We start from the raw sequence: 24440 nt of genomic DNA on the forward strand, positions 1-24440 counted from the left end.
CTACACTGAAGAATGTTTACACATTTTTGGAATGAAAAGTTAAATTGGAGTGAGATCACATTATATTTGGTACGCTGAAGCCCAGGCTGGCAATCTGTTATTCCAGCCTTCTAGAAAAAGAAAAGGTCTTTCGACTAAATTATGTAATGTTGCCTTAGGGTTCTAATCTGACCAAAAACCAGCTGTATGACAGTAAATGAAAATTCTGGGTTTAATATAATGTTGCATGCTAATAATGATGGTAAACATAAGGGAAATGTTTGTTTGATTATTTAAGTTTATGCTTGTCGCAAGAGTTTTTCAGAAAAGTGAATGAAATTTTCAAGTTACAATAATGAATATAAACGTAACACAAAGCTATAAACATGTAGTAACTATAATATTTTGCATGTATTAGATTCCAATGCCTTCTGTTCTTATTCCCTTAAATGTGCTCTGGTTTAAATTCATTATAGATGGACCTTTATCCATCATAATCCTGCAGGTTGGAGCTACAGGAGAAGAAAGAGATGAGCATGTGGGAATATTTAGTCAGAAGCCAATTAGATTCTTTCCCTGTACGTAAATGGAGATCAGCCGTCATGCATCATGAGCCACGGTGTCAATTTTCATGACTGGTTGGACTTCATACAATCAGCAGTTTGAAATACTTCTTTTTCCACACAGACATGCATTATTCAAATGCATGTCTTTTATTATGGAGCTTTTAGCAGGTAACAGATGCTGGAAATATTTAAGGAGCTATGAATGCATATTTCATGTGTATCAGTTATGACAATAGGTTTGCTGAGGTCACTTTGGGAGGTCACGGAGTTCAGCTAAATATAAATAAATCTAGCTTGTTCAAATCAAGTGACGGTGACAGTACAAAACTGGAAAAGTGGAGAGTTCTATAAGTAGTCTCTTACAGAAGAAATTTAACTCAGTGCTCATAAAGAATAGATTTCTTGGTCTACATATGTTGAGATTTGTATTTTGAGGAGAATTTTAGCTATGCGTCATCCAGCACATAAAAGCTACATAAGTAGCAGAATGAAGCCATCAAACATAAAAACATTGTCTGATTTATCCATAGTCCTGGCATACAATCTGTGCCTCAATTTGATTACAATTCTGAAAAATAAAGCAAGATTTCTGTTATATGTAGAGAGCTGTTTCTGCTGTAAAACTGGAGAATATTGTAATTTGTAAAGCTAGAAAAAACTTTTTCACAGAGGAGAAAATTGGACAGCAGCTTCCCTGATCATTGTATGTAACCTTAATTCATCTTTAATAATGATTATGCAACACAGGAAACCCTTTAGTGTTTTCAGTGTTTTTCCTGGAACTCCAAATCAGACATCTAAACTGAAAATACACAAATGTTTTTAAAGCATCCTGAGGTAAGTAATGTTTTATAATATGCAATTCTGGAGCTCAAACAGCTGTGGAGAGATTTTAGAGTTTTCACACTAAATTGAGACTGATTTTGAAATGGAGTCAAAAGATTTGATCCATGAAACATCGCCACAGGTCTGGAAGAAACAACAGCCTCTTCTCTGCGAAAAATGGGATTTTGCTGCCAGATTCAATCATGATTGAAAACCTTTGTTGTGAATTTTCTCCTGGTGGTAGCCGAGATGTGTTGATGAGGAAGGAAGCTTCGCAGACACCGACTTGGTTATCAAAGATGTTTATTGGAGAGAACAGTCAGGTATCAATCGAACACTGCAGTTTGTCCGAGGGAGGTTTCGCGGTCCCGTTGGTGAAGAACTCTGAGGTGTCTACATCGATACCTCCTTATACAGTCAAGTAAACACATTCTTTTCTGATGACCTCACGATATACAGTATGGTCAACCCAATGGTATAGCGTTCAGTTAGTACCAAAAAAGGGAATACCGAAGATGCTTCATGCTACACATCCTCATATGGAGAACAACCAGGGGCCCACAGGCTCCAGTCATCTTTTAGCAGCTTCTCTTACATAAAGGAAGAAGACACAGGACACACATGTGGAGCATGTCCTAATATGGTGCTTAGGCTGGCTGTTAAACACCTTGCGGCCTTACAGACGTAAAGCCTGCACAGAGCGGGTCAGATACTACACCTTCACATCCAGCCATTGCATTCTTCCATTTTCCATTTGCAACCACATATTTTGCTCATCTGTCAAAGAATGAGTCAGGTGTAAAATTGATTGCAGATGCTGTCACAGTGGCCACCACCTACTGTATAAACCAGGCCACTATGAAGAACTCCGTCAATTTGGCTTCACACTATAATAACAGACACAATCTAAATAGGAGCAACTCTGGCTCTTCTCCAAACCGCTCATCTTACAAAGCAAAACCAGTACTTCTATCCGAGCAGGCGATGAGCAATATGATGTTGCTAAAATGTTCTTGGAAGCATCTGTGTTGATCGGCTTTACTTGTGTGCTGCATTTATTTAGTTGGGTTTTTCAGTGAACATGAAATTGAGAAATTGTGTACCTGCTTTTGTGAAAGCTAATCTGGCCAATTCTCTACCATGAATTTGATTTTTTTTTTAAAATCTCTTTCTCGCCCTCCTGGGCAGTGCCTCCTTCAGACTTGGGTCCTCTACCAGAGGCCTAGTGGTCTGAGGTTTCAGCACAGGATCTTAGCTTTTCCTAGGACTGCGCCTCTTCTTGACAGAGATCTCTGATGTGGTTCCTGGTATCTGTTGGTGCCATCTACTCACCTTGGGGGTTACTGCCCCTAGTGTCCCAATCACTACTGGGACCACTGTTGCCTTCACACCCCACATTCTCTCTAGCTCCTCTTTCAGCCCTTGGTATTTCTCCAGGTTACTCCAGCTCCTGTACTTTCTTCCTGATGTTGCCTATCACTTGGAATAGCTACATCTATCACCCACCACTGTTTCTGGTGTTTATCTACCACCACTATGTCAGGCTGATTGGACACCACCATCTTGTCAGTTTAGAGCTGGAAGTCCGACAGGATCTTGGCCTGCTTGTTTCTCCAGCACTTTCGGGGTGTCTCCGACCCGGACCCTGGGGAGCTCCCGTCCATACTTAGTGCAGATGTTCCTGTACACCTATGCCAGCCACCTGTTTATGCCACTCCATGTATGCCTTGCCTGCCAACATCTTGCACCCTGCTGCGATATGCTGGACTGTCTCGGGGCGTCTTCACACAGCCTACAACCTGGGTCTTCTCTGTGTATGGTAGACCCTGGGCCTCTATTGCTCTGGTGTCAGAACCTGTTCTTGTGCAGCCATGATTAGTGCCCTCTGTGCTGTCTTCAGTCCGGCCTTTTCCAGCCACTGGTATGTTTTCTCTCACACAGATTCGGTACTCTTTTTTACCTGCTGCTTTTGCCGGCACGGCACGCACGCACACACACACACACATACACACACACAGACACATACCATATTTTCATGACATAAGGCGCACTGTATTAAAAGGCGCAGTCTCAGTTATGGGTGCTATTTCTGTATTTAAAAACATACATAAGGTGCACCCTATTATTAGGAGCATGCTAAAACATACAGTAAAAAAATGACAACGTAGTAAAACAGTGAGTTTCGACACATTTATTGAACATATTCATTCTATATTCATATTCATTCTTCCGCCACAAAACCATCAAAGTTTTCGTCTTCTGTATCTGAATTAAAACAGCTGCACTAGTTCATGTCCCAACATTCCGATTCCTCTTCTTAATCATCTGAATCGGACTCAACCGCCCGGTTCTGGTTCATGCGTTGATTTTGTGAAAGCTCTTACAATATATGAAGACGGTATCAATAGCCTATGCGTCTACAATCCAACCCGCATATGGTGTCATAACTTGCCCGCCGCTGCCCTCATAGTCTTTGTGAGGAGTGTTGCCTTCCGTCATCCAGCGCTCTGTCCGTTATTGTGGCAGCCGAGAACCACAGTGAACGACGACTTCTCGTGCCCCGTTGTGCGTATCGCCACCGTGCTGGTCCCTTTTTCTCCACTTTGTGGGTCAAAGGGATGTTAAAAGTCAGAGGAATCTCATCCATGTTGGTAATGTGGCTAGGCGCGGTTATCTTGTCGCTGCAGTAGGTGCGGAAGATGGCCACCCTCTCCTGGTAATCCGCGGGCAGCCACTGCACAACAGTTGTCCTCGCGCCTATGGAGAGATGCCGCTGCCTCATAAAACGAAAACACTAAGATTGCTCGATTGCCATTTTCAGCCGCATATTCGATGGCTTGCAGTTTAAAGTAAGCCTCATTCATACACGTCTTGCTTGACCGGCGCCATTTTAGGGGATCCTTACGCGTAGGTGTGCCACTAATCGATTGGCGGAGCGTTTACCGTAGTGCACCCACCAAAGGCGCACAGCAGATTTTGGAACTCAGTTCACACACAAGGTGCACCATATTATAAGGTGCACCGTCGATTTTTGAGAAAATCACAGTGTTTTAGGTGCGCCTTATAGTCATGAAGCGGTCCTTGTCGGTGAGTATTGCGTCACTTCCTGTCTCTTCTATCGTTCGTTGGTTGCATTGTGCACGGGGTGCCGTATTCACTTAATATTGAACACTTGGTGTGTTGTATTCGCTTAATATTAAACACTTGGTGTGTTGTATTCACTTTACTTAAAATTTTGAACACTTGAGACATTCTAGTCACCTGATATCAACAGTAAGAAACAACACATATTAAACAAATACAGGGCTTCGCCGATCACTAGCGTTAGCATGGCCTCACCGTCTGTTTCACCCGGTGTCTTTGTCTGTTCAGAGTGCGAAATGTTTGGTTACTCCTCTGCCTCCCTAGTGAAGGGAATAGGTGTAGAAAGTGGTAGTTTATTTATGGCTATGGAGGCGAGACTTAGCGAGCTTGAGACGCGGTTCCGCAGTTTGGAGTTAGCTGGAGGTGCGTCATGTAGCCCAGGGTAAGCTAGCTGCTGCGGAGCCTCCTAGCGTAGCTACAGCTAGCGGTCCCCCCGGCAGCAGCCGAGCAGCCGGCTAGCCAGGGCGGCTGGTGCGGTTCGTAGGAAGCGTAGCCCAAAACAAAGGCGCCACGGTGCACCCACCAACCGCTTCCCGTGGCTAACCGCTTTTCCCCACTCGGCGGACACACCCGCTGAGAAACCGACCCTGGTAATTGGCGACTCTGTTTTGCGCCACGTGAAGCCGACTCCATCGACCATAGTTAAGTGCATTCCGGGGGCCAGAGCGGGCGACATAGAAGCCAATTTATGGCTGCTGGCGAGAGGTAATCGTAAATTTGGTAAGTTATTATTCACGTCGGAGCCAACAGACACTCGGCTTCGTCAGTCGGAGGTCACTAAAATGAACTTGAAGTCGGTGTGTAACTACGCAAAAACGCTGTCGGACTCCGTAGCATTCTCTGGTCCCCTCCCCAATCTGGCCAGCGATGAGATGTTTAGAGCCGCATGTCGTCGCTCCGTCGCTGGCTGTCACGGTGGTGCCCCGATAACAGGTGGCCTTTATAGACAATTGGAGCACCTTTTGGGGAAAACCTGGTCTGATTAGGAGAGACGGTGTCCATCCCACACGAGATGGTGCTTCTCTCATTTCTAGTAATCTGGCTAATTTTATTAGACCCAAAGTGACCTGACAATCCAGGGTCCAGACCAGGATGCAGAGTTGTAGTCTTACACACCTCTCTGCTGCTTCCTTAGAACCCTCATCCACCAACAATAACATATTTAACACTATAGAGGTCGTCTCTGTTCCACGGTTAAAAGTTCACCAAGCACAGAGCAGGGGAGCGGTCAATCACCAAAATCTTATTAAAATTAATACTGAAGCACAAGTTGGAGAAACTAATATCACAATTAAGTGTGGACTGTTAAATATTAGATCTCTTTTGTGTAAATCCCTGTTAGTGCACGACCTGATAGCGGATCATCACATTGATTTATTTTGTCTTACCGAGACCTGGCTTCAGGAGGAGGAGTATGTGAGCTTAAATGAATCTACTCCTCCTACCCACCTTAATTATCATATTCCACGTGTTACTGGTCGAGGAGGGGGAGTGGCAGCAATCTATCACTCCAAGTTATTAATTAATCCCAGACCAAAACATAGCTTCTGTTCATTTGAAAAGCCTGACTCTTGGCATCACTCATCTGAACTGGAGGACAGAAAAGCCACTTCGTTTGTAGTTGTATGTCGGCCCCCTGCTGGGCCACATTCAGAGTTCCTGTCTGAGTTCTCTGACTTCTTATCTGACTTGGTCCTTAGAACGGAAAAAGTCATTATCATTGGAGACTTTAACATCCATATGGATGTTATAAATAACAGCTTTAGAAATGGCTTCATTTCATTACTTGAGTCAGTTGGTTTCCTCCAGCAGATAAACCAACCAACTCACAGCTTTAACCACACCCTAGATCTAGTTCTGACTTATGGTGTTGAGGTAGAACATGTGTCCAGTGTTCCCTCAGAATCCACTCCTGTCATGACCATTCTTTGATCACTTTTACATTTATGATTAAGGATTCTTCTATGCTCAGAACAAGTCTTACTATAGCAGATGTCTTTCAGATAATGCTGTAGCTAAGTTTAGAGGAAGTGATCCCTGTGCTGATCCCAGGACCACCGTGTGTTTCCCCGGGGATCAATCATTATAATCTTAGCCCTGCTGAGGTTGACTCTATTGCTGAAGGTGCAGCAACCTCACTGAGAATCACGCTTGATTCTGTTGCCCCCCCTGAAAAAGAAAATAGTAAATCAGAGGAGGTGTGCCCCCTGGTATAATTTCACATATCAGGACCCTCAAGCAGAAAGTGCGAAGACTGGAAAGGAAGTGGCATTCTTGTAAAAGAGACAGCTACCATGTAGCCTGGAAAGACTGTCTATTAGTTTACAAAAAGGCCCTTCGCAAGGCCAGAAACAGCTTATTTCTCCTCTTTGATTTGATGAGAATTGTCTTTATCTTGTTGTTATGTGTTTCACCATATGTTCCTGTCTTCCCTTTGATGTCTTTATCTTGTTGTTATTATGTTTCACCATATGTTTCCTGTCTTCCCTTAGAAGTTAGGCAAGGTAGACTAAATGTAGTTAAAAACAGAGACATTTCAGTTGCAGGATTGTTGTTTGTTCTATTGTTATCTCAGGAGCCAGTCAGGCAGGGGGTGTCAAACACTCATTGTAAATGCGACATCAAGGGGGTTGATGATGATCACATTTGCATGAAGAATGGGAGCTGGCCACCTGGGAAAACAATGGAAAAGAAGAACTCTACCAACACCAAAGGGACTGGAGGAAGAAGACGGGGACATCTCAGCGGGGGATCTGGATTGGATTGCATGGACATTGTGAATTTGCATGTGTGTGACTATAAAGGACTGGGCCAAGGGATAGTTAGGTTGTGTTGGATCGCGATACCTCCTGTATGTAGCTGCCGATCCGCGTGTTCGTTGAATGAAGACTTCGAGAAGTAAAGTACCAATTTCAAAATGTATTTAACAATAGAATCAATTCCAGACACAAATATTACAGAGCTCCGGGCCAGTTCAGTAACCCTAGCAACAACGAGTCAATTGTCAGGGCATGAAGTCTGACAACCTAACTGTCCCTTGGCCCAATACTTTATAGTCACACACATGCAAATTCACAATGTCCATGCAATCCACTTCAGATCCCCCGCTGAGATGTCCTCGTCTTCTTCCTCCAGTCCCTTTGGTGTTGGTAGAGTTCTTCTTTTCCATTGTTTTCCCAGATGGCCAGATCCCCATCTTCATGCAAATGTGATCATCATCAACCCCCCTGATGTCCTGTTTACAATGAGTGTTTGACACCCCCTGCCTGACTGGCTCCTGAGATAACAGTAGATCAAACAACAATCCTGCAAATGTCTCTGTTCTTAATTACATTTAGTCTACCTTGCCTAACTTCTAAGGGAAGACAGGAACATATGGTGAAACACATAACAACAAGATAAAGACAATTCTCAACAATCCCCCTTTTGGCCTAGCCTAAGCTAGGCCAATACAACAATTCATTGACAACTCCTCTTGATGTAATGAAGAATAATAGACGTTTAATCATGGTGCCATCGTCTTTAGATGTTCCTCGATCCGTCCAAGCGTTCTCTGTGAATTATCTGCTGGGGTACATTGATTACAGTAATACCAGTGTTAGGGTTAATGTGTTAGGATGTTAGTATGTTAGGGTTAGGGTTAACATGTAATGTTCGCTCTGCAACTTCAAAGTGGCCCGTCCACCTGTGCTCTGACCACTCTGCTTGATGACTCTCAGAAGAACCCACTCAGCTGTGTGTGAAATTCCTGGATCCTTACTGACTGGTTACAGAGGTTGCCTGTTGGGAGAGAACTTAGAGATTCGTTTTTAGTTGAACAAAATAAAATCTACATTTCATAAAAGTACCGGGCTGGCCTATGGTTTGTAAATCTCTATTCTTAAAATGAGTTCCATTGTCAAATCTAATTTATTTGGGGAAACCATGTGTCAGATTAATCAAAAATTTAATAACACTTTTTGGCTCTTCTATTTTCACGGGAACCGCCTCTGGCCAGCCAGTGTATGCATCCACTGCGACCAAGAGGTATCGGAACCCATTGACCCTATCTAACATATCAGTGCAATCTATAATTTTCTTGCCCTGCCATGGGGCAACTGGAAACTTCGAATTGTGGTCGAATTGTTAATTTTACCTTAAAGTGTGTACATATTGAGCATTCTCTGCATCATTCGTGGTTCCCGCAGTGTGTCAGGCCGTGGGCCTCTTCCAGAGCGGCATCTAACAGACCGGGCGGGAGAACAGGTCTGCCGTCTGGGACCCGCCAAATTCCTTCAACTTTCACAGCCCCCCTTTTCCTTCCAAACTGTTTTTTTCATGTGGAGGAGCTTCTTCTTGATCACAACCAAGTCTTTCCCTGTCGTATCTTGTAAGCATTTCATGAACCGTTTTCTCTACCAACAACAAACTGTCACTTGGTTTATAACCTGCTGCCTTCGTTGCTGCCTGATCTGCCGCCTCATTACTTTTTCCCTCTAAAAAGTTCTCCTTGCTGTGACCTTTGCATTTTACAACTGCGACCTCCGCTGGTTCCACGAGTGCCTGTGTCAGTTGCCTCATCTCTACTTTATGTTTTATAGGTGAGCCTGATGCTGTGTTAAACCCTGCCCTATTTATCCCTTCATGTGTGTGTGTTATGTGTGGTGCAGTTAAAATCTTGTCCATCCTGGTCTGTCTATCGGCTCCGGTGATAAATTCCATGAGATGGTGGAACACTGCCTGGTACCTCTGGGTGGTTGCGATATGACAGTCCCTTTGCCAATGACCATACCCTTTGCAGGCATGACACTGATCTCGGCCTAAGTACCCGCCTATCAAGCCATATCCCTGCCTACCACGTCTCCCACGCATGCCTCCTCTAGGGACAAAATCTTGCTGCGGACTTAACGGATCTGGCTGCATCTGCCGAAAAAACCGCCGACCCATCTGTTTCTCTTCCCTTCGTTTATCATTAAGCTTTTTCCGTGCCTCATCTAACTGCATTCTTAGGAGCTGTTTCCTGCGCTGTCACCACCCCCCTCTTTCTTTCCCTGTTGTTTAGCTTTATATATGTTAATGTGGTGAGAGAAATGTCTCTCCCAGACTTCCGCTGTGCTACCTGGGAGGTCAGGATTTCCTTCCATAGCTTCTTTTACTGATTGTGGAAGTCCTAAAGTTATGGCCTGACGGAATAAAGTGGTATGCAAATTATCTGAGCCGGGATGGCACCCTGTGGCACACATCCATTCCTCTTTACACCTCGTAAGGAACCCATGTGCCAACTCACTTTCCTCCCACAATTCTAACTCACAATTTCCCGTACTTGAACCCTGATCCTTTTCATATAATTCTGTCTGAGGATGAACCTGCTCTGGAAGCTCCAATTCTCCAATAAATGTAGCCGGAATTTTGTATGTATCTATCTTATTCTCACTCTCCTCTTTATCACTGCCATAAATCAATCTTGCCTTCTCCTCCCTGCGCTCAGCCCTGGCAAAACCTCCTGAGGGATCAACTCTTTTCACTTGTTTATTTGATTGCTAGGTGTTTTAAAAATATCTAAAGTAGATTTTTGACTATCCTGTTTTTTAAATGTAGTTTGTTGGGAGATTTTAGGGCGAACCACCTGAGCTTCCTCTCTAAATTCATTTTTTCCTACGTTATCTTCAATCTCTTCCTGTCCCTGTTTCATTCTGCTGACCTGTCTCCAAAGTTCACACACTGTCTCACGTAACTCCTGCAGTTCTTTATCTCTGTCCACATCTAACTGACCACTGTTAACAGTCAAAACTGGCAATTGATATGGGGGTGGGAAGAGGTAGTAGGTAATGATGGATAAAGAGTGGTGTTAAGTGTCAATGTCTGATTTAAATCTTCTAATGGAGGCTTCTCAACATTAGGCACTCGTGTGACCCCTTTAGATCTGCAATTGTGCACCGCTGCACATGCCACAGCCACAACATGTATCCTTCTGCGCTTATCTTCTAACTCCTTACCCTGTTTCTGCCATGCTTTCCCTGCTATAAACTCTAATTTTGGATTATCAAGATGCTCCTGTAATATAGTATGAATTTCTGACTCCCACTTACACAATGCTTCAGTTAAGTTAACCTTCACCTCTGGAGAAGGAAGAATCTTTTGCTTCTGAGCATCCTTCCACAACTTTTTTATTGCATCCAATTCTCTTTCCCTGACTTCTTTCATGTCACTCACCACCTGATCAAGAGTCCACTTCCACTGTTCTTCCACAGACTGAGGATAGGGAGAACATTCTCCCTGATCCCAACACGCTTTACCACCACTCCAGTTCCATCTTTAACTATGCTCCCAAGTGAGATTGAATGTGAATGACTCCAGCGGTCAACTCAATGCCTCAGTGAAACAAGCTTCTAGATCAAACGTCTTTGATCCGGTTCCACTCTGGGGTTAATTCCCAAGGACAAAGAGCCTTTTAATTCACGTTCACTCTGGCACTTTTCCACCCACACAAAAACACAAATCTCGGGCGTCGGGAGTGTCCGTCCCGTCAACTGCGCTCCGAGTCCCAACCCAAATCTTTTTGATATACAATGCACTGCATACAGCAATACAGCACTGTACTAGTTCCGGTTTACTCTAACCGTTACAGCACTGTACTAGTTACGGTTTACTCTAACCGTCTATTCCCTGTTTTTCAACAGTACTTCCCTGTGTATTTCAACAGTACTTCCCTGTATATTTCAACAGTACTTCCCTGTATATTTCAACAGTACTTCCTGCAGTCAATATTTTTATATTTGTATCTGGAATTTATAACTAGGACACTTCAATTGACAGTGACGACAAATTTTTGGAAATAGCCAATCTGCAGAGCTTGATTAAACAGGTGTCTGCTTACCTTTTATTAGGGATCCCTTGTCGTCAGTTGTCCTCCGAAGTGACCGTTGTTGAATTCTTTGCCTCAGATGACTTCTCTCTTCATCACGTCGGGGTCACCAAATTGTTGGATCGCGATACCTCCTGTATGTAGCTGCCGATCCGCGTGTTCGTTGAATGAAGACTTCGAGAAGTAAAGTACCAATTTCAAAATGTATTTAACAATAGAATCAATTCCAGACACAAATATTACAGAGCTCCGGGCCAGTTCATAACCCTAGCAACAACAGAGTCAATTGTCAGGGCATGAAGTCTGACAACCTAACTGTCCCTTGGCCCAATACTTTATAGTCACACACATGCAAATTCACAATGTCCATGCAATCCACTTCAGATCCCCCGCTGAGATGTCCTCGTCTTCTTCCTCCAGTCCCTTTGGTGTTGGTAGAGTTCTTCTTTTCCATTGTTTTCCCAGATGGCCAGATCCCCATCTTCATGCAAATGTGATCATCATCAACCCCCCCTGATGTCCTGTTTACAATGAGTGTTTGACACCCCCTGCCTGACTGGCTCCTGAGATAACAGTAGATCAAACAACAATCCTGCAAATGTCTCTGTTCTTAATTACATTTAGTCTACCTTGCCTAACTTCTAAGGGAAGACAGGAACATATGGTGAAACACATAACAACAAGATAAAGACAATTCTCAACAATTGTCAGACTTCATGCCCTGACAATTGACTCTGTTGTTGCTAGGGTTATGAACTGGCCCGGAGCTCTGTAATATTTGTGTCTGGAATTGATTCTATTGTTAAATACATTTTGAAATTGGTACTTTACTTCTCGAAGTCTTCATTCAACGAACACGCGGATCGGCAGCTACATACAGGAGGTATCGCGATCCAACAGATTGAAGAAAATACGAACATCCCCAGGTTTCTCTTCAGCACTGTGGCCAAATTAACTAAGAGTCACAGTGTTTTATATCCACATATCCCTTCTTCCCTTAGTGGTGAAGACTTCATGAGCTTCTTCACTGATAAAGTTCTAGCTATCAGAGAGAAAGCTAACCAGGCCATCCCAACAACTGGACCATCACCAGATGTGCCGACTGTGGGAACATACAGGGTCTCCAACGAGCCCTTAAGCTCCTTCAGCCCTATATATTTTTCTGAGGCGTCATCGCTAATTCAGAAATCCAAGACCACCACGTGTCTTTTAGATCCCATCCCAACACACCTGTTGAAGGATGTTCTACCACTGATAGGCAGTTCTATCCTGGACCAGATCAATGGTTCTTTAGTGTCAGGTTATGTACCCCGGTCCTACAAGGTGGCAGTGATTAAGCCGTTGCTTAAAAAACCATCACTGGATCCCGATGTCTTAGCAAATTATAGGCCAATATCCAACCTTCCTTTTATCTCTAAAGTTCTAGAGAAGGTGGTGGTGACTCAGTTACTGGAGCACCTGCAGAGGAACAGCCTGTTTGAGATGTTTCAGTCAGGCTTTAGAGCTCACCACAGCACAGAAACAGCACTTCTTAAAGTCACTAATGATCTTCTCATAGCTTCCGATCATGGACTGGTCTCTATGCTGGTTCTGCTGGACCTCAGTGCTGCTTTTGATACAGTTGATCACAGCATCCTGTTACAGAGACTGGAACATGTGATTGGGATTAAAGGGACAGCACTAGACTGGTTTAGATCCTACTTATCTGATAGATACCAGTTTGCCCATGTCCATGGTGTTCCCTCCTCATACAGTAGGGTTAGCCATGGAGTTCCTCAAGGTTCTGTACTCGGACCAATCCTCTTCACATTGTACATGCTTCTCTTAGGGAACATTATTCGGCAGCATGGGATAAATTTTCATTGTTATGCTGATGACACTCAGCTCTATTTATCCATGAAACCCGAGGAGACAGAGAAGTTAGCGAAGCTCCAGACCTGTCTTAAAGACATAAAGTCCTGGATGTCTTCAAATTTCCTCCTCCTTAACCCAGGAAAAACTGAGGTCATGGTGTTTGGTCCTGAACCTCTCAGGGATAGATTAGATCACATGATCACCCTAGATGGTATCTCATTAACATCTAGTCTCTCTGTGAGGAATCTAGGAGTAACCTTTGATCAAAATCTCTCCTTCAACTCACACATTAAATTAGTCTCTAGAAGTGCCTTTTTTCACTTGAGGAACATCTCAAAGATCAGGAAGCTACTGACCCACCATGATGCTGAAAAGTTAGTCCATGCGTTTGTTACTTCCAGGCTGGACTACTGTAACTCCTTTATCCTATTATCAGGGTGTCCAAACAACTCTTTAAGAAGCCTCCAGTTGATCCAAAATGCTGCAGCCAGAGTTCTGACAGGTATTGACAAAAGAGATCACATTACTCCTGTACTGGCGTCGCTTCACTGGCTGCCCGTTAAATTTAGAATAATTTTTAAAACCCTTCTTCTGACCTACAAGGTCCTCAGAGGCCTAGCTCCATCCTACCTGGAGGAGCTAGTGATACCCTATCAGCCCAATAGACCGCTCCGCTCTCAGAATGCTGGTCTACTTGTGGTTCCCAGAGTTTCCAGGAGTAGAATGGGGGGCCGAGCATTTAGTTACCAGGCCCCCCTGCTATGGAACCAGCTCCCTGTCCGGGTACGGGAGGCTGACTCCATCGCTACTTTTAAGATTAGACTCAAAACCTACCTCTTTGAAAAAGCTTATTGTTACTAATTCAGTAGTTCCAGTTACTATCATAGACAGACAAATTATCATACCTAGGGGGTCGTCTAATCGTTAGGTCACATCTCAGTTATGCTGTTATAGGCCAAGGCTGCCGGGGTCCGGAAACATGATCACCTGACAGGCCTCTGTCACTCCACTGGGTCATGGTTTCCTCTCCTTTCCTCTCCTTTCCTCTCCTCATCAAGCAGACTAGTTATGCTGATCCTCGTGTAGTTTTTCTCCTTCCCCCCCCCCCCCCCCCCCCCTCTATTTATTTACAGGTATCACTGCCATCGGAGCTGCATAATGACCGCCGGCCCCGCTGAAGTGATTGTGCATCATATTTTTTGTGTGTGTTTCTGTGCTCTGTGCCTCTCCTCTCCCTCTCCCTCTCCCTCTCCCTCTCCCTCTCCCTCTCCTCTCCTCTCCCCTCCTTCTTCTTTTCCTCTCCCTCTCCTCTTCTTTCCTCTCCTCTTTCCCCTCCTCCTCCTTCTCCTCTCCTCTGCCTCCCCTTCACTCTACTTCTCCTCTCCTCTACCCCTCACCTCTCCTACCTATCCTATCCTCTACCTGTCCTCCCTCTTCTCCTCTCTCTTTACCCAGCCGGCCATCAGCAGGAGGGTCCCCCTACATGAGCCTGGTCCTGCTCAAGGTTTCTTCCTGTTAAAGGGTAGTTTTTCCTTGCCACTGTTGCTTGTCTGGGGTCAGGCCCTGGGATTCTGGAAAGCGCCTTGAAACAATTTTGATTGTATAAGACGCTATATAAATAAAGATTGATTGATGAAAATACGGTACTTCATTTGCACTCTGACAGCCTGGTCTGTGTCCTCGATGAAAGCATTGACAGTTGAAGGTGACAGCACCTCCAGGCAGCCCCATGTTGTAAAGACTCATTCAAGCTGTGTGCATGGGATCTGCATGAACAGAACTGTGACAGTGTGACCACAAATATGAAATGCTCCACACAGCTTCTGCCTCTTCTTTCGGCTTTTTCCTTCAGGGGTCGCCACAGAGAATCAGTTGCCTCCATCTATCCCTGTCTTCTGCATCCTCTTCTCTCACACCAACTACCTTCATGTCACTCTTTCACTTCCTCTAGGCCTCCTGCCTGGCAGTTTGAAACTCAGCATCCTTCTACCAACATAATCACTGTCTCTCCTCTGGGCATGTCGCAACCATCGTAGTCTGGCCTCTCTGACTTTATCTCCAAAGCCTTTAACGTGTGCTGTACTGCTGATATACTCATTCCTGGTCCTATCCATTCTAGTCACTCCCATAGAGAACCTTAGCATCTTCACCTCTGTTACCTCTAGCTCTGCCTCCTGTCTTTTCCTCAGTGGCACTGTCTCTAGACCATCCACATCACTGGTCTCACCACAGTTTTGTACACCTTTCCTTATATTTTAGCTACAGCTCTTCTATCATACCTGACACTTTTCTCTGTTTGTTCCAGCCTGTCTGTACATGCTTCTTCACCTCTTTTTTGCACTCTCCATTGTTCTGGACTGTTGGCCCTAAGTACTTAAAATCCTCCATATTCTTTTTCTCTTATTCCTGTAACCTCACTTTTCCACTTGGGCCCGTCTCATTCACACACATGTCCTCTCTAACCTTCAGTCCACTCCTTTCCAGGACAAACCTCCACCTATCTAGCTTGTCCTTCACCTTTTCCCCTTCTGCCTCATTCTATAGACACACCTTTCTTCTCTCCTTCAAACAACAGTTTTCCAATTTTCCATGTCATCCTCAAGGTGAAGAGAATTGATGGCATTCATTTTTTAACCCGGACCTTGAACAATCTGGGATAGAAGTCATAGGCTTGATTCGCATGTTTGATTTGCCAAAAGATTTACATCAGATGCCCTTCCTGACACAACAATCTCTATTTATCCAGGCTTGGGACCAGCACAATAATAAATATTGGCTTGTACCCCTTTGCGGCTACATTTATCCCCTTGCAGCTGGTTCTCCTAAACTGCCATCAAACGTCCTTTTCCTTGTCATTTCTCAACTAACTGCTAATCACGACGACAACAAAGTAAGCAATGCTCTGATTCTTTGAAAGCAAATAGTGAGCTATATCTTATTTTTCTACTATAATATGCAGCTTATATTCACTTAAGAAAATAAGTCAATGCAACTTTGGCTGTGTTCTTTCTGGATAAATAATATTGTTTCTTGGCTCACTGAAAGTTAGCGGTCGGCAATAAACCATGGCTATAAATATAACTTTAAAGATATTATTTTAGTTCTCTTCAATTAATTATGGGTGTAGTGAGACGGCACTGTAGATCTAATTTCAGGGCCTAAATTGCTTTGTGAGCATAAAGCCCTTTACTGTGTGTGAGCCCTGCAGCACGTTCACATGCACAACTGCATTATTCACACCAAATGGCTTGGATAGTGAGTTTTGATATGGGAGATAACTGTATAATCCTGAGAGGAAACATCACTCCATTTTTGCTTGATATTGATTAGCCCATCATCCTTTTTTTATTAGAAGTTAGAAACTTTGTTCCAGTGGATGGTTCCCCCCATTGAAATGCACATTCTTTCGCTCTCTCCTTGGCAAAAGTAGCTTTTTCTATGGGGAATACCTTTATCACCTTTCCCCCAATACCCTGTCTGCCCTAATTATCCACTGCTGCTGTACCAGATCAGCTGGGGGTTTTCACTTTAGTGCAAGGTGGGGGTGGGCTCCAGAGAAACATGATCTGTGGTGGAAGAGAAGCATAAAGATGGGCCGGTTCCTGGTTTTCTTCTACTGGTCTGGTCTATCTCTGGTTTCTCACCTTCACAATGTACGGAAGTTGTGGGGTTATAAATAGATGGTGTCCAATGTACTTCACGTCTGCTGTCGTTTATTTTCTCCTCCTCTCTTTCCTTTCCCAGTCTCAGCTCACCGCACTCCCAGGCCAAAGGAATGTTCATCCCTGTCAGCAAAAAAAGAATCGTTCAAACACACAAACACAGTACGAGACTCCGTTCCTCACTCATGATGGACAGCAGCCTTGGAGCCAGAGCTGAGTGTTGCTCTATTTCATCCACCCTCTTGTGACATGTGTCCTCCCAGGGAGCCACCGTCAAAGTAAATATCAGTAGCTCAAAGACTTTACATTAAAGGATTATGGTTCATTCTCACTCTCATCAGAGAAGTTGGCTTAATCATCGACAGGCTTCTCTATAATGATACTATAACATGGAGAAAAAAGATAAATAATACTGTATTGACCCATGCTAAGGGAGCTGTGGGTATTTATTGTATAGTAGCATGTCAGAAGCTAAAGGGATTGTAATGTTGTGTGTTTCAGTGTTGTTGCATACATTTAAAGAGCTTTTGTTGTTGCCATGATTAAACAGTGGTGTGACAACGGTTGTGTTGCCTGTAATTTTAGTCCACACAATTTTTAAGCCTGATGTGGCATTTTCTCCTTATTTTGAACATGTTAACTACAACCATAACCTATAACTATAACCATGAGTAAACGTGTGCTATATCAGCTTGTTGGGAATGACACTGATGTTTATTCAACAACCCACTGCAACCCTTTAGAGAGGTATTATTACTACAGATTTAAAATAGTTTGAAAGAAACCCAAATAGTCTCTTTATAAAACCATGTCCAGTTATTATGTTTCCAGTAGCAGCACATCATCCGCTGTGATCAGTCTTACAGGAGGGAGATTGATCATTTCAGAAACTCTCAAAGCCTTAAATCTCTGCTTGGTAAGCTGTGGAAAAACTGGTGCAAGCATCACCTCGGTGTTTCCATGTGTCACCTGTTGTATAATTAAAGACATGGAGTGCTTGTTAATCGTCCTCTACTTTGACCCTGGGCTTGCATTTGCATTGTTTTTAGCTTAGCACAAGGCTAATTGCCAGCCTGGAGCTACACTATCCCTGCTAAGGATCGAACACTCTTTATGCCAGTGGCAAGCCTAGCACATCATTTTGATGCCAAGAAAAAATGTTCATTTCTGCAAAGCTGAAACTCTCTTTGTTGTTGTTTCCTTCATTGTCATGCACACGTCCACATACTGTAGCTATGTAGTGCAGCTCAACCCATGTCGCTGGAGGGAACATTGCACACAAACGGTGAAAAGGGCTATTTGTTTAGCTGATGAGAGTGAACCCATTAGCAGCGTGTCTTTGAAGGAAGGGTGATAATAACCCCAGAGAATTATCTTTTGCTGTTTTAAAGAGGTTGATGAGCATCAAAAACACATTGCAAAGGAAAACTGAGCCGAAAAGAAACATCAACAGCAAACAGACCCACAACGCACTTCAACGCTTTTTTTTTTTAGCACATTACTTTAAATTGGGTTGTAAAAATGTGCGTTTCTCTGGTTTATATGAGAATCCAATCTGTAAGATGTAGAAGATGAGCAACAAAGCAAGTGATAAAAACAAATAAATCAGTTTACTTGCCAGATTTATTTTCTGATCACCAGCAGCAGTGAGTAATAAAATCAATGTTACAACGATGCAGAATTTTCAATTACGCTTGCGTGTGAATATATTTGTGCAAGACTGTTGCCTTCATCTGTGACAACAGCATTTTCATGTGTGCGTACTGGTGTCATTAAACATGGATTTCTACTCAGCAGATGGACAACATCATAACCGTGCACAATAAAAGCCTACCGGGTTTCAGTCCACAGGAGAGAAATGCAGCATGTGAGCAGACCCAAACAATGCTATTGACCCATCCCTGGCTTGTGGTATACACTGGCTATACTCCCTTCTCTTTATGGCACACATAGTGAAATGCCAACAGGCATAAAGAGTGGGACAAGGCCAGCGGGCTTTCTGGAGTGTCATTTGGTAGGTGAAGTGCAAAGAAAAATGACAAAGTCACCCCAAATTGACATCTATAGAGGAAATTATTTACTTGGATTGTGTGTTTTTGAGCACTACACATTTAGAAGTTAGGGGTTCTGCATCTTTAATTGAAAGGGAGAGACAAGGCAAAAGAGAAAAGCTGTTACAAACAAGAGCATGATTTATTAAATGCTCCTCTCTCTTCATCAGAGTGAGCTCATTATGCATGCGCAGCAGTGAGCATGTGAGAAGACGGATGAGTCGTTCCAGTGACAGAGGAAGAGGAATGGAGGTGCTAAACTCTGCTGGTAATCAACTAGTGAAATTGAACATAAAACACCCCAAGAATGATTATGTGTGGCAAAGTGATTTTTCTGCAATTAGCAACTCGTTGCTGAACTTATGCCCAGGAACATATAAACAGAGTCGTTCATAATGGGAGAAGACAAGTTGCCGCATGTGGATTTGGGCTTGTGGGCAGGAGTTAGCACACGTCTGGAGCATGTAAAGTGAATGCAAACCGACAAATCATTGGCTTGAATGAGTTCATCTAAAGGTTTATCTAAAAGCCAGGAATGAGGTCCACATCATCTCTGGGGTTTTTTTTTTGTTGTTTTTCGAAGAAATTTCATTTCTCTCAGTCTCAGTTTTCACCTATAGTCGCCAATCATTTCCTCTTTACCTCTGACCTTTTCCTTTTTCAGTTTCTCATATCAATCTACTCTTCCACTTCCTTTGAATTGTGCCATACAACTGACCTTTTGGTTTCATTCTTCCTTCATTTCTCTAACATTTCTTCTGGTCTTCTCCTGATCTTGGCTGTAATTCAGCTTGTTTCAGGGCCAGTTAGGCAGCCAGTGGAGTTAATCTGTCTTTTCAGGTCATAAATCACTGTTTCAGTGCACACACACGCATGCACACAACCCTGTTTTTCACTCTTACCTACTGAATGAGCGTGGAGTGAACTTGGAGCTGATTACATCTGACAGTCAGTGCTGGTTTTCTATGTATGTCTGTACACTCTTTTTTTTTTACATCAAACAGATAGGGAGTTAAACTGCATATCTTGGAAGTGTCAAGACCAATCAGTGAAGACTGCTGGAATGTCAAGACCAATCAGAGGTGATGCTTCTCGGTGTGGTGCAGTTGGATCTTTGCATCTCAGCCGTTTCACAAACCCAACAATAACAACAACTCACATGCAAACAAATGGATGCTCCTGTCTGAAATGTTGAGTTGAGATCCTGAGCTTGAAGGGATTAATTTGCGACATTTCTGCACGTACGTGTGTGTAAGACTCTGTGTGCATTCCAACACATCCACAAGCAGGCAGGTGCATGGGAAACTGTTGGCCCCTTCAGCAGACAAAGCCACAAGACACCAGAATTACAGAATTGATGGGGGGAGAAAGGAGGGGAAGGAGAGAAAACAGCTTAGCATAGCAGTAGGGTGGCGGGAGAATAAGCAGAATGCGGGAGGAGTGAAAAGTTGAATAGCAGGAGGGTGGGAGCTGGAGAATGGGTGAATGCATGTGTTGGGGCTCTATTGTGCCTGGCTCCTGAATGGAGTGTTAGTAAGCTAAGTAGTAATTGGTGATTTGCACTTCCAAGGCCATATCAGCTGAAGTGGTGCAACAATACCCTTTCATATGGGACATTCAGCAGCAGCAAGAGCCATGTACAACTGGGCGATTCTGTATCCAAAGTGCAGTGAAGTGTTTTGGAAGTGGGTGCATGTGTGCGTGTGTGTGTGCGTGCGTGCTTGCCGGCAAAAGTAGCAGGTAAAAAAAGAGTACCGAATCTGTGTGAGAGAAAACATACCAGTGCACAGGTGGGTCAGTGTGTTACAATCTGGCTTGGCATTGCTGCCAGAATGTCACCTTCTTTTTCCGCACACACGCAAGCAAGCACGCACGCACACACACACACACACATGCACACACACACACACACACACACAGCAGCAGCAGCTGATCAGGCTATTCTTATGAAGTCACCAACCACAGCAATACACCTGTGCACATGTTCTCTAACAAACTGCAGCAGCAGCAGCAACAGTTGGCTTTATCATTTCTTCCCTAACCCATAAGCATCCTTTGAGAGTTCCCAGAGACCTCAGCATCCGTGCTCATGCTCCTCCCTCTCTTCTGCTCTTTCTACCCCTGAGAGTTCTCAGTTCTGACAGAAGAGTTAATCACACTGCAGCTCCAGTGTGTGTTCATCTCTGTCTGTGTCTACATGTACACCTTAATTCTTGTTACCTTACCAGCCCTATAGACCGCTCCGCTCTCAGAATGCTGGTCTACTTGTGGTTCCCAGAGTTTCTAGGAGTAGAATGGGGGGCCGAGCATTTAGCTACCAGGCCCCCCTGCTATGGAACCAGCTCCCTGTCCAGGTACGGGAGGCTGACTCCATTGCTACTTTTAAGATCAGACTTATTGTTGTTAATTTTGTAGTTCCAGTTACTATCATAGATAGAAAAATTATCATACTTAGGGGGTCGTCTAATCATTAGGTCACATTCTAGCTATGCTGTTATAGGCCAAGGCTGCCGGGGTCCGGAAACATGATCACCTGACAGGCCTCTGTCGCCCCACTGGGTCATAGTTTCCTCTCCTCTCCTTTCCTCTCCTTTCCTCCTCCCCATCAAGCAGACTAGTTATGATGAGTCCTGTGTAGTTTTTGTGCTTCTCCCCCCACTCCCCTCTCTGTTTATTTACAGGTATCGCCGCCTTTCGGAGCTGCATGATGACCTCCGGCCCGGCTGACCCGTTGTATAGTGTATTTTTGTGTGTGTTTCTGTGCTCTGTGCCTCTCCTCTCCTCTCCTCTCTCCTCTCCTCTCCTCTCCTCTCCTCTCCTCTCCTCTCCTCTCCTCTCCTCTCCTCTCCTCTCCTCTCCTCTCCTCTCCTCTCCTCTCCTCTCTCTTTACCCAGCCGGACATCAGCAGGAGGGTCCCCCTACATGAGCCTGGTCCTGCTCAAGGTTTCTTCCTGTTAAAGGGGAGTTTTTCCTTGCCACTGTTGCTTGTCTGGGGTTAGGCCCTGGGATTCTGGAAAGCGCCTTGAAACAATTTTGATTGTATAAGACGCTATATAAACAAAGATTGATTTGATTTGATTTGATTTGATTTGATTTGTTACATTTTTTTTATCCAGCAAATGTAGAAACAATTAATTATAAGTAACTGTATGATTAAAGAAGTGGAATGTTGTTCTGCATAGGTGTTTCACGAGTCCAGTCTGTCCGTTGAACTCATTGAGCACTGACAGCAACAGGCTAGGAGCACCTTCACAGAGCACCGATCAACTAGTCCAGCATTGTCAGTAGGTCCTGGAGGAGTGGGACAAGTCCTCCAACTTACTTCTGCCACTGAGTCCAGGGAGAAAACCCAGGGTGGTTTTCTTCACCACACGCCTTTTATAATCCTGGGCAGAGATGCCAGCTGCCCAGTGGATCAATCTATAGAAATTATGAAAACGATTAATAACATGATTGTTTAGGTTGGGTCGCTGGGGTACTTGTGGAAAGTGAGCCTCTCGATGTCCACTCACTGGTTGTGTCAGCATATATAGAAATCTTCCACCTGGTCTCAGGGTCTGCTGGCACTAATCCACAAAGTCAGACAGTGTTGAGAGCAGACTGTCTCAGGAACCAGGTAGGATGGTTTCCACATAGCTGGGACTTTGTTCTGCTTCAGGACCAAGTTAGACATGTGTTGTCCAGTTCCACACAGCTTGTCTGTGCAGGATTTGAGGAGTCTGGAGCCAAGGCCATCTGGACCCTGGTGCCCTCATTTTATTTTATCTTCCTCAGCTGACATCATCAACTGTACGTCAACAGGAGATCAGTGTGGATGAGATGTGCTTTAACTAAATGCTCCACATAGAATGTTATCTGATGGTTAGACTTGCCACAGTGTGCACACATGTCCTGAAACTGTCTGCAGATTAATTTAGCCATCATCATCCAGAGTTAAGGGGCCTGAAAGAAGAGTTGTTAACCATTGGTGTGACATAAAGTGACCAGTTCACCCTCTGACGTTTTAACCAAGCAACTATAATGGCTTCATTATAGTGCCTGCTTTTATTTAGCAGCAGCTGAGCTTGAAGGCTAATGAAGTTTAAAACTCACTATAATGGAGGGTTGTTGGCGCTCTAAGTGAAGGAGCTTGTCTGCTGCCAAGCACCATTATAACCTATAATCTGTCATCATGCAGTTGTTCTGCTTTGGGGTCAGAGGTATCCAGCTTGTTGGTGATGTTGCTGCTGCTGTTGTTGCTGCGGCTCTGCTGCTGCTCTGCTGCTACTCCTGCTGCTGCTGTTGCTGTCGCTTCTTCTCTAGTGCTGTTGTTGTTGCTGCTGCCCTGCTGCTGTTGCTGCTGTTGCTACTTCGGTTGCTGCTGAGCTGCTATTGCTGCTGCTGCTGTTGCTGCTGCTGCTCTGCTGCTGTTGCTTTTGCCCTGCTGCTGTTGTTACTGTTGCTGTTGCATCTGCTCTGCTGCTGTTGTTGCTTCTGCTGTTGCTGCTGCTGCAACCTGCCACTTCTAATATGCTGGCTCAGCAGCACCAGCAGGCCTATTGGAGGACTATGAGGGGCTATTTTACCTCTCATCTATTTGGCACACATGTCGGTCATTTGAGGGGAAACATGCTGACTTGAATGTTGCACACCTGGCAACAGGGTTCTCAGCAGCGAAGCATCAGACCGCTTTACAAATATTACACTCTAACTGTTGGTATTGATTATCCAGAGTGCACATTTCCAAAAGATCAAACACTATCAGTCTGATCACGATCAATACATCTGTCACCACGCCAGCTCGCCTGTTATCATTGCTAATGTTTTACAGACAACATCAACCTTGTTATTGTGGAATAATTGATTCCTCTTTCATCTAGTTATTTTCAACAAGTATACTCAATGAGCTTTTGATCGTTTTGTTAACGTAGCTGGGAAATGTCTTTCCATTTTAACTTCCTCTTCATGGCCATATATTTCTTATAAATAATATTTTAAAATAAAATGTTGATTTTAATCAAACCAAAATGTGACCTGTTTTTTTTAAAGATACATTCAGTTTATATTAGTTGTAGGCTGTGATATTGCTCAGTAATATAATTTTTGGGATATTTTTCATTTTCGGAGGCCATTGTCTATACTGTACTGTGTTAATGTTTAGAATCATTAATCTCACCTAAGCTGTAGATAGCTGTAGACCCAAGTCCTCCCATTGGATATGATATACCAGTACTGTTGAATATTACAGATCAGCAGTTCCAAAAGCCTTGCAAAATGTGCTTGCTCACCAGGATATTTTTAATTTTCAATTAAATGTCATTACACACACATCAATATGCATGAAAACCATGCCTATATGTAAGAATTTGAACACACACAAGCACGCATGCACGCACCTATGCAACCACACAGACATGCACACACGCGCGCACGCACACACACTCACAGAAAAATGTTCAGTATCTCTGTCAAGTCATAAGACAAACTTATTAAGTTCATATTAAGTGCACATGAGAAGCTTGGTGGAGTTGCTCTC

At 43.9% G+C, this 24440-nt stretch overlaps 1 long non-coding RNA gene across 1 annotated transcript; it reads right to left on the reverse strand.

Moving 5' to 3' along the window:
• Nucleotides 1–16536: 16536 nt before the first annotated feature.
• On the reverse strand, nucleotides 16537–17150 carry LOC115253164 (uncharacterized). Its single transcript, XR_003891433.1, has 2 exons — nucleotides 16857–17150; nucleotides 16537–16778 (listed from the first exon to the last, which is right to left on the reverse strand). It is a non-coding gene; the product is annotated as an uncharacterized lncRNA (long non-coding RNA).
• Nucleotides 17151–24440: the final 7290 nt, after the last annotated feature.

Source organism: Takifugu rubripes, chromosome 17 (assembly GCF_901000725.2).
Source record: "Takifugu rubripes chromosome 17, fTakRub1.2, whole genome shotgun sequence".
NCBI classification, from domain to species: domain Eukaryota; kingdom Metazoa; phylum Chordata; class Actinopteri; order Tetraodontiformes; family Tetraodontidae; genus Takifugu; species Takifugu rubripes.